General features: G+C 40.2%; 2 long non-coding RNA genes across 2 annotated transcripts; both read right to left on the minus strand.

Moving 5' to 3' along the window:
* Window positions 1–2,247: 2,247 nt before the first annotated feature.
* Window positions 2,248–3,073, minus strand: LOC117453346 (uncharacterized). The gene is made up of 3 exons (XR_004552893.2): window positions 2,995–3,073; window positions 2,527–2,726; window positions 2,248–2,358 (listed from the first exon to the last, which is right to left on the minus strand). It is a non-coding gene; the product is annotated as an uncharacterized lncRNA (long non-coding RNA).
* A 1,898-nt stretch (window positions 3,074–4,971) lies between these two features.
* On the minus strand, window positions 4,972–5,492 carry LOC139434651 (uncharacterized). The gene is made up of 3 exons (XR_011643990.1): window positions 5,429–5,492; window positions 5,250–5,343; window positions 4,972–5,058 (listed from the first exon to the last, which is right to left on the minus strand). It is a non-coding gene; the product is annotated as an uncharacterized lncRNA (long non-coding RNA).
* Window positions 5,493–11,897: the final 6,405 nt, after the last annotated feature.

Consider the following 11,897-nt stretch of genomic DNA (forward strand, 5'->3'; position numbering starts at 1 on the left):
TTTATTCATCAATCAACCACATCAATAACATTTTTTTTAAAACAATAAAATGGTCCTCTCTGGCAATGATTTATTTATGCGTTTCACCACAATACAAGTAAAAGGCCACCATAAGGGTGTATGTCTTGATTCTAGAGCGTTGGGGTTAGTCTAACATGAAAAGCATGGACAACAGAACATAACATCAAGTTATGCAAACGATTATAACACACAGCAGGGCTATTCAATTACACATTCAGTTGGGCCAGATTTGATAACTACAAAATGCAGCTGGGCCAGACATTCAGCGGCCTGTAAAAAGCGGGTAATGACCCATTTTAAACCAACACATATTACTGCGATGAAAAACATGCCATTTGTATTCATTGTTCATCTAACAAAGGCACGTCAAAAAGTGTATACAAACACAACAAATTAGCATTCATTTAACAGAATCTGAAAAAAGTGCACAGTTGTAGCATGACATTTGTTCGCTTTAGAAGTCAAATATTCAGGTTTTTTTTTAAACCAGGCACATCACAAAGTGCATTTAACTAAATACAATAATAGCAGTCTTAAGAAATGTCCTCACATACAAAATAAAATTGGATACATATGACACATGCACATCAAAAAGTGCATTAACAAACAGTTAAAGAGCTCCAATGTAACAAAAAGAGGTAGTACTATAATTTTTCCACTTTTCAAGTAATAACAAAAAAAATCATACGTTTTAGTCACAATTGACCTGACACATTACAAGTTCATTTAAATGAATACAAAAATAACTGTCAAACCCTGCACAAACCCATAACAAGGGATAAGGGTAAATAACATGAATGAATACTACACTACACGTCTACTATAGTAAACTAGGTGCTTACTATCACCTCATTTTGTGATTTGTCATCGCTGACTGAGCAGTGATTTTTGGCTCATAGGATGTCAATGCAATCCTAAGACATTGGTGAAGAGTGCTGTCAGTCAGGGAGCAGCGAGTGCTACTTTTTATTGAGTTCATGTGTGAAAAGCTTGATTCACATTTGTATGTTGATCCAAACACACTGAGCACACAGATCGCTAACTTTGCTGGCCCGTTAGTGCGCTGCTCTGGTGCCATGGTTACGGATGAATGCATGGGACCACTTCCTTTGCTCTGGTTGATACGTCCCCCTCTATTGCAACAGTGAAGGGGTCTCTGACAAAGCCCATCCAATCAACCGGCAAAGTTCTCTTTCAACCTCGCAATGAAATCTGTCATCACATCTGTGATTTGTGCCGGGGATGTGATGTGTTTGTGGAGCGTCGGAAAATGCAGCATCCGACCCGTACTCAAGTCGGTCGCCAAAAGGTCCAGCTTGACTTGGGCAATGACTCGCGCATCTGCTCCACAAGATCAATGCCCGATGTGTCTCTGTTTACGCTTCAGAGTTCCGAGAGACATGTTTTAGAGTTGCTATCATATGACCACCGTTACTAGCACCACTAGATACACTTTCAAAAAACGTGCTGCGTTGTGGTTTAGTGGTTTCTATGCAACGCGGAGTGTTGCATTCATGGTCTGTACTAGTGTAGGAATTTAGCCACGGGAGGCTGGGCCACTCGGGAGTTGGTTCTGGGCCGCATCTGGCCCGCCATTTGAATAGGCCTGACATACAGTATTAAGAAATCATACAACACAACCATTTTTTAATGATTTAACTATGTACATTCTATGTGTCAATAAAATATAACAATGTATTAATTGATGTTTATCTCAATGTCCCTAATTATACATCCTAAAAGACTGTGCATTGTACATGTTGATTTAAGTACTTCAATCAATCAGGTTAATAGCTGGAGATCAAAAAGGAAATATAACTGACAAAGCAATTAAAGCAAGGAACGCAAACGAAAGCTATTATTGGCCTGCGGTGTAACAGGTGCAGTCATATAAAGTTAATGACAGGTAAATCCTATAAGAGATCGAAAATAATAATGATGATGCATAGGCATCCCGTTCTGGGAAGAAAGGGAAAGACGTCCTGCTCTTGGACAATCATGTGCTCACCAAGTTGTATGGTAACCAGCAAGATAGACTTGGACATTTAGGAATTTACATTCTAGTGTTTCAAAAAGGATCAAAAGTGAATGGTTCATTGCTCAGGATGCATTCCAGGGAGGCTGAGCGTTTTGTTCAATACCATTTAAGTTGTGTACAAGTGAAATATTTGGCCTGATGCTGCGGCATAGGGAACAGTCATATGGTCAACATGTTCAAGTGTGATTTTCCATTGAGGAGTATGAATACAATCTCTAAATATAAAGTCAGTAAAGTATTTACATTTCTGATAGCACATCAAGTCTTGGCGGATATTCGTGCTTGAGAGCAGCAGCAATCTGGGGAAATACAGAGAAACAAGAAAGAGGGGCAGATCAGAAACCACATTTGAGGTTTTTGAATATACAATGTATGTTAAGCATTAATGAATACAAAAGTAACAGCAACATGTCTAGGTTGAGGATAAATCAACAAAGATACTGTACATTAATTCATAAGTAAATTACCTAAATGATGTTTCCTTCTTCATCCTCACTGGTGTCTGGACTGCTTAGGCCACTTTGACTTTCCTCTTCATGTTGAAGGAAAGAAGCATCAGGACCTAAAGCAGTGTTGTACTGCTGCAGTACCACCTGCAACCTCTCCGACGCCTCAGCATGCTTCCTTCTTAGGGTGCACCCAAGTCCTCCATTCCCCTTGTCTACATCTGAAAATACACAAAACATTGTTATATGGACATACTACAAAGTAAGATTGCTTCACGAGGCCAGAGCACTTCAATGGAGTATATTCTCTCCCATGTACATATAAAGATGATTGTCACTGTCATGGGACATCATTATGTCAAATGGCCGGGTCGAATGGGCAAAGGCCATTATACTCCATCCAATTTCTGTGACCAAGAATGATTTGGGCTGACTTTTTTTCCCCAACTCATACTTTACAAGGTAGGTTAAGTTTTGCTTTCAACTTACCTTCCTCAGCCACCTTATTTTTTAGAGCAACTGCCATGTTCTGCAACCATGTGCAATGCTGCGCCATCTCCAACACTAGGGTGCAGTCTCCGTGTAAGCATCACTTGATCCAGTATCTTTTTCTTGGCTGTAAAGTTAGCTAAAATCCAATCACAGTTATGTATATACACATGACTCACATTTTCATTATAGCACAACAATATGTTTAAAACTCCAAACATGTACTTTCAAAATAATCAAATGTATACACAATAAGAAAACTTAAGATATACGCTTAAACTAAATGAACACTCTACATGATATGTGCATAACTCAGCAAGGTATACCTTCATATAACAGAACTTCAAATGAATTATTATGAAATATCTGAAAACTGACCCATGCCATGAACTTCCCACGGCCGCAGCGCGGACATGATGCTCCCTCCAGAGAGGGAATGCTCCACCGCAGCAACATCTATGCCTCTGGCAGAGTCGTGTACCAGCTGCTTGTACTTCAGTATCTCCTGGTTAAGGCGCTTGTTGTCGTCTGCAAGCTTCCTTCGAAGTCGATGGCGGAGCTTGCTGCTGTCTGAAAAAGACATGAGGTGGAGGGATAGGGATATGTGACAAACTATATTTGCAAGTGCAAAAAATATATATAATTCAGTAGGTTGAATCTGCAACCTAAAACATTATATACCATTCTGTCCGTAAAGGGATTGCTTCCGCTGCCTCACACTTAGGTAAAGCCCCTCAATGCCTTGCTGCAGTGCTGTTTGAAGGATGTCTTCAGAAGTACCCGATGTTCCTGTAGAAATAATATTGGCAGTCAAATGTACTGTTACGCAACACGTAACGGTTTTGAGAAACAAAGTTGTGCAACATATTTAACACCTTTTAACACAAAGTGATGGTACTATGGAAACTGGAACATATCAGAGATAAACATGGACACATAGTTGGCTTGCTATTGCTTGAAGATTATGTCCCCGTCTACTGAAATCCAGTGAGGGTCCCATTACGTGGCACGACAAATCAGCCTTATATCATTGGCTGCTCTTTAGGATCAAATCTGTCCATTCAAACAGTCAATGATGTGTAGCTGGTGTCATCTCGTCGTGCTTACCAGACGCCCATTCCTTCACGTCGGAAATCCACGTCGACACCATGTCATCTGAGACACAATGTAGCTCCGTCTTGAGTTCCTCACGACTTGCAGCCTCTTCCAGGAGCCTCTCACTCGTCTGATAAACAGTAGACGATGGACATTTATCAAGATTAAAACTTGCTATGATTAACAACAAGCCATGTGCAAATGACAAAGGACACAACCACACCTTTAATAGGAGGCTCACCTTCACGTGCCTGATGGAGGGTGTCCTGTTCCATCCCATAGCATGCACTGTGAGCATGTCCAGTCGTGCTTTTGAAAGCAATAATGAGGTTATGATGTGTCATCTAAACAAGTATGCAATAATAGGGCAAGACCTTCCACTCACCTGCTTTGGACATGTATGTTGTTGTCAGGGCACAACGGGACAGGTAGCTGCTGACCTGCTCCACCTCTGCTCCCTCCTGGTTCTTCCCACTCCATATCATCTGATGGTAAAAGGTTGCTGGAATTGTTGTGCAAAGAGGCTACATACTACTATACTAAACAGTATAGCTTAGATATTTACTACTTCAGTATTATAAATATAAAAAATATAAATGTACGGGATACAAAAATATTTCACATACCTCGCATTTGGTAGCATGGGCTCGAGCATGCATTACACTGAGGAATGGCTTCATGCTGGTCAGCTCCTGGAGAGCAGGAAGGACACTTGCAGCTTTCTCCATGTACGGCCAGTACTTGCAAGCCACATCCATGGCGAAGAACTTGGCTTTGGCTGGCATGAGTTCCTTTTGAAGATACAGGGGGTAGGCGAATATCTCCCCCCTGTACATATTTAAGGCCTTCAAAAGAAACATGGCGACATCCAGCCACCTCCATCCCTTCTTCATCCAGCTTAGAAGCCCTCCTTGACGTCTCCCTCGCTGCTGTCCACTGGGAGTCCCCACATGTGCCTCTTCCCTGGGTCTAAGACACGCATTACATCATGACAAATCAGTTAAAAGCAATGGAATCACGATCTACACCATTTGTTCTAATCATCTGATGTTGGAGTAGATGGTAAGGAGAAGTAGCTGAATTTGAAGAAAGTCAGGGTCGGATATACATGGCTATTTTTGTGATATACCTATAAGGTAAAATTATGAATAAAAACTTGCATTTTTCAGTGATCTCTGTATTTTGTCGACAAATGCAGCCACCGCGCTGTCTTCTGCTACAAAGAGCCCATTAAAAAAGGCGCTGCCATCAGAACTGAGAACAAAAAGATTAGCAAATATATCCATGAAATATAAACAGTAATCAAAAAAGTTAAATAACAACAATGTAAAAATAGCACCTTCCACTTCGCCGAAAGCGATATAGCTTCCTGTTTCCATCGGCAGAAACAGCCAACATCTCCGGCGTGCTGAGGGCAGATGAAAGGAGCACCACAGCAGAGCTGGTCTTCCTCATACGAGGCATAGGAGAACTCCAGAAAGCTGCGCTGCAGTGCATCTCCGTTCACAGGTCCAGACTGGAAGATAATTACATATATTGCTGTGATTTTGTCTATTTACGGAAATGTTATAATGTATAATATGGTAAAGAACATTTACACTTACTCTTCCTCCACACTTTGTGCGATGCTCCAGCAGCTTTGCAAAGGCCTGTCTGGAGAATCCCGGAGAGATGACCTTGAGCTCTTCAAAGGAGCTCAGGAGGTCCAAGGTGTAAAGTGTGGCCAGTATCCACTCTTAAGGAGGACTTTCAAGTCGGGGGTCCACTGCTGCTGGCAAGTTTGACAGACATATAGTGGCAGATGCAAGTCATAGCGCCCTTGGAACAAGTAAATAAACATAATTAAGACACACTTTACAACAGTTCCATCTACAAATAGTCAAAGATTAACAGATATTACATGAAGGTGTTACTCCAATTGGAAGCACAATGCCTCAGCCCTCAACAGTAAACATATAACAACAATTCAATAGAAATCCAAATATATATATTTGTTTACCATTGCTGGTAATTAAAATCACTGGTTTGCCTGGTACCACAGGGAAGTGTTTGCCTTTACAGGAGCAGTTGGGTGCCTTCACAGTTGGCAATATGCAAGCTGTCAAAAAAAAAAGAATAGCACTAATTACCATTATATGCTGACATGTGAACATCAACATGCATGTTTGAGAGAGCATACCTTGGTCATGGGTCTCATATCCACCTTCCACTCTAACAACACACGTTGTTGGACTAATTGGTTTAAAAAACCCATTTAATAAATTGTCCCGGTTGTGGAGTGGCTGTTTCTTGTGATGAAGTCCATCACAGTCTCCACAGAACCACTCCTCGGGGAGACACTCTCTACACCTTGGGAGGAAATACAAAATTATTCTAATATCCTAGAATTACTTTCATTTTCATGTGGGTCTTCTCTAGGCATCCAGTTTTCTATCATCCCAAAAGTCATGCATGTTAGCTGAAATAGCAGGGCACTGAGCATTAATACTGAACAATTACAATTAGGTAAAGTAATTTAAATAAAGGTAAATGTTGTCTCACCTAATAACAGAGGCCACACAGGGGATGAGCAACAGCCTCTTTCTCTAGAAGGCATTGTAGGTGGTGTGGTCTTGCTTCTCTCCAGCGCTCTGAGGCTTTCTGCTGCCGAAAAGGCCAGGATGAGGCAGAGCTTTGAGGCTCAGGAGGAGGACATGAGGAAAGGATGTCAGAGAGTCTCTCCATATTCTTTTCTGTGAACAGAATGGGAACATGTAACTGTAAATGACTATATTTAAGATGAACACTAAAAATCAAGGATCATTTCTTTGCTCAGTATGGAACTGGCCAACATTCCTCGTCCGAGTCCTGAACTGTCAGTTGTGTATAAGGTTATTTTCTCTCACGAACACAATTTATTTTAGTTTTAAACTTAAAGCCATTTTTGTGATTTACCAAATTGGTGTTGTGCTGAAGGTTCAGTTGCAGAACCTCCACACGGGAAGACTGGAAGCCCTCAGAGGGTTAACAACAGATAACTGATGATTTGTATTATCTACCTATTGTTTAAAAGCTTGTGAAATTAAATAAAGCATAGTTCTTATGACACCACAGTGGGAATGTCTCCGACTGTAGTGTCACTATGCGTTTATATATTTGAATTATTGTAGACCCTCAACAAGCAATTACTGTGTTTTCATTCAATGTTCCAACCATTTATTTAGTAAATTCATAAAAATGTAAAATAATTGGGATTTCAACCTGTAGCTGAGCCTTGGCGTCGCCCTCCACGCCTCCCTCTCGGCTTGCCACGTCCCACAGCCCCTTTTAGGGGACTGTAAAGTGTCTCCTACAGAGCGTGCCCGTTTCCTCTCCTCCGCTGCTTTCTGTGACCAAGTAACAACTCATGTAAGGTTGATGTTGCTGATAAACTGATACCATATGACAGTGGACAAATAAAAAGGACATTCATTCTCTTGAAGAACATTTTTGCTTCAAGTTTTTCCTACCATATCCAACTAATGAAGTAAAACAAGTTGAACAAGCTTTATTTAGTAAGCCTCTGCCCCCCATGGTGTAATGATGAACCGTTTTGCAAAGATCCAACATCCAGTTCCTCTTGGCCTGTTCAGCATCGTTTGGATAACAGATGGTGCCACATTCAAGTAGGTCATATGGGTTAAAACACCAACCTTAGCTTCAGCTAGCATGTGTTCATGCTTCAGCTCAAGAGCCATGCGTTTCCCTTCTTTGGATGTGGGATTATTGGGGTCTGGGTTGGGTTTTGTTGCCATTGCAACACAGCCAGACAGCCAGCCAGCCAGACAGACAGACAGACAGACAGACAGACAGCCAGCCAGCCAGACAGACAGCCAGCCAGCCAGCCAGCCAGACAGACAGACAGCCAGCCAGCCAGTCAGCCAGCCAGCCAGACAGACAGACAGACAGACAGACAGACAGACAGCCAGCCAGACAGACAGACAGACAGACAGACAGCCAGCCAGCCAGCCAGCCAGCCAGCCAGACAGACAGACAGACAGACAGCCAGACAGACAGCCAGCCAGACAGCCAGCCAGACAGACAGACAGACAGACAGACAGACAGCCAGCCAGACAGTCAGCCAGCCAGACAGACAGACAGACAGACAGACAGCCAGCCAGACAGACAGACACAAGAGATATGCAAACAAACAGCTGCTGTATGAGACAGACAGAGATAGTGAGACAGATTGTAAGATTGAGATGGATAGATGAAGAAATAGATAATGAATGATAGAAAAAGATAGAGACAATAACTATAAGAAAGCTAGATAGATAGACAGAGAGAGAGGTTGAGTTTGGCTCTTAAAAGTGCCGTTGGTTTTATGATGGTGTAGATCAGTGTATGGGTCTGTGGTGTGGGTACAGGAGCTGCAGGAGAGAACAGAACAAGTGAATTATGTAGTGAAACTAGCTTTTTTTAAATGCACATTGTGACGGTTTAACTAGTTTAGACAGATTGAGTTCATTTACGTGTTTCCTGTTTCATACGCGTAACAAGCACATGGACGTGCACATGGACTATGCCCCTCCCCCCAAACATATATTAAAATGTCGACCAGCGTTAGTACTGTCATGTGTAAAACAAAAGCGATTAAGATAACGTATAACTCACACTTTAACACCGACGTATTCAGCCGTAATCAAGACACATATTTTTCACACACCACTTATGAGCTGATATAAATGTAGCTAACTAGTTTAAGCTTATGTTGAACGTGAGCTAGCTAGCTAGCCGCCCGCAAGAATGATTTCACATTAATGTTGCTTTGCTGATTATGGCGAAGGCATTTCTCAGACTTAGAACAGTTCATTATGTACGATGAACCATGCGAGTGAAGGCTTAAATCCCCAATTATTAAATCTAAGCAAAACATCAGACTTTAGTGACACAACTTACTTTGTCAGAGGATGGATTGCAATGCCGGTGGCAGCGGTCTTTGGCCAATAGGTGGTTCTCTGAATTATGTAATTTCCTGTACCGATTATACAATAAAATATTAATACATTTCTTGTATTTTGACACGATAACTCTTTAATAACCTAAGTAGCCTACGGAAAAAAAAGTATATATTGCCTTATAAAATACAGAAAAGTTTAAACATCTAGCATGATAATAATAAAAAAAACTAATGATATCTTAAACCAAAATAAATAAAATGGAAAATTAACCGACAACAACAATTTAACATAAATAAAACAAGGATTAAAACAAGGATACATTTGAATCAATGTTGTGTAAAGTACCCGTTATGGTTAAAAAAAATATTTTTTTATTTCTATTTTTTGAAAATAATACAGCTTCCGGCTTCCCGGGACACGAAGAGGAGACACGAACAATTCTTCCACTTGAAATGCGTTTAAACTGTGTCAGAGAGATGTTTAATCGGTTCATTTCAATTGTTTAATAATTGGTGTTTAATGTTGGAAAAACGAAAACGTTCCCAATCGAGACGCCCCATAGATCATTTTGGGGGGGGGGGGCGTTCGACGGATCGATCCAGCTTCGATTCCGTAACCTTGACACACTGCCAATCCAACATCCAATCCCGATTTGAAGTTTAATCACGTGGACTGTAGTCCTAAATGATATCTGGGGATTATGGGTAGTGTAGTGTCTTCGGCCATCCTCACCTCGATGACAGCGCAAAGTTGATGATGCTCGAGATGTCCCTTATAGGCCTACGTCTGTTTCCGGTTATTTTTATTTTGAAATTCAGTCCCTGACGGACGCCAAAAAAGCCCGAGATTATTGAATTAAACCAATAAATAAAAGCAAGGACAATTGTGTGTTATTGGTGAGTAAATAACAGTGTGTTATTTTGAAAAGAATAACAAATTAGAAGGAAAAAAAGATTTAAAAAATACAGATTTCAGTATTCTGACACAAAACGATTTTAGAAGCAATGTATTTATATTGGTAGTCTGTTTCGTGCCTGCACGTCCCCATATGGTACAACCAAACGAGTGTAGAGTGTGTGTGTTACATCGTCCTCATATTTTTGGGTAGCAGATATTGTATTCAGGTTGTGTAGTATTGATGTGTTTTAGAGAACGTCCCCATATGGTACGACCCAACGAGTGTTCGGATTATTTTAATTTGCAGACACTGAGTGACATGATCGCGGCTCAGCGTTTAGCTGACTCTGAAGCGAGCCTGATATCCACCTCATCCTTCCTACAGGTAATTAAACATTTACTGTAGACTATATCTATCCAAGGTAACTTCATGTCGCAGTCAAGTACAATGCAACTAGGGCCTTTTTGTTTTACCTAATTACAATCAATAGGTTTTTTAAACCATTTAAAATGTCAATATAACTGTTAATTGTTTCTAAAGACCATAGTGGAAAGATATGCCATTGATAGCAGTAACTACCTCTTATAACAAGTCAAATTATCTTTATTGTCCCTTCATTCTATGTCTTTTCTCCTTTTGCCAATGTGTTGGTCAACTTAACTGTGTATCAGTTTACATGATTTAATTAATAGGGAAGTAGATCCATGCTTATTACGATGGGGGTTTCAGTTTTTTTAACAACAACAGCACACCTCAGAAGTCAGGAACACTGACTTTATGTAACTTCAGTCGTCATGTCCTCATTTTGTTTTAGGTTGTGTAGTCCTGATGTGTTTCAGAGAACGTCCCCATTTGGTACGACCCAACGAGTGTAGAGTGTGTGTTACATCGTCCTCATATTGTTGGGGAGCAGATATTGTACGGTTCAAACTATTTTTATAGTCTTGACTTACAAGCCCAGATCCTCATGTGAATTGTTTTTACTAAAATCTGTGTCCCCTACATGAAAAGTCAATGGATTTCTGACACGTTATTGTTGTATTTTAATTTGCAGACACAGAGTGACATGATCGCGGCTCAGCCTTTAGCTGATTCTGAAGCGAGCCAGAGATCCACCTCATCCTTCCTACAGGTAATTAAATATTTAACGTAAATTCATGTCTCAATGCAGTCCAATGCATAAATAAAATTCCTTCTCCTTTTTTTATTTTGAAAGGAAATGATCCTTCAAATTAATCAATCAAATCTAAACATTTCAAATAGGATCAATCTTAGAAAAATGTAAGCTTCATCTCATAATACGACCCAAATGTTGTTACGTTTATGTTAAATGGTCCTCATTGTTGTGTCAAGTATACAACAGTGCTATTCAATTATTTGAATATTGTATCATAATTTCCATATACAGTTCTTTGTCATTTCAAACAAATATGCTTCTTCATCCTTTCATTTCAGACCAGCAAGTCCAATGGAATTGTACCCTTCCACAAGGTACCTACTGCAGTGCAGGTAAGACAGCTGCTTTACCTCCGTTAGTTGAAATAGTTCCTGTCCTTGTCAACAACTGGTGATATTTACTGTGTGGGGATACATTATAGAATTTAAAGTAAGGCTAAGGTTGTTTTTTATTTGGACAGCTTAGAGCAACCCGTCATCCTCAAAATCTGAAGCGGCATCATGGTCAGTGTGATGATCGATATCATGAGGCTGAAAAAAAGATAACTGAGAAAGAGAGACAACGGACTTTGAGTCTGAGATGCAGAATGAATGTTGATGAGGGTCGATTTCATGATGGAAATCCTGATAGTTTTAGTGACCAGGTAATACAGACATATAGACATCTATAAATACAATACAAAAAATAATAATTCTATTCAGGAATTAAAATCTTGCTTGTCATTTATTTTCAAATTCACATTTTTTCACATTTGCAAAACCTTTGTTATGCACAATTTAAAGATAGCCAAAGGAGAATTATAACCTAGCTATAA

Source organism: Pseudochaenichthys georgianus, chromosome 10 (genome assembly GCF_902827115.2).
Source record: "Pseudochaenichthys georgianus chromosome 10, fPseGeo1.2, whole genome shotgun sequence".
Classification (NCBI taxonomy): domain Eukaryota; kingdom Metazoa; phylum Chordata; class Actinopteri; order Perciformes; family Channichthyidae; genus Pseudochaenichthys; species Pseudochaenichthys georgianus.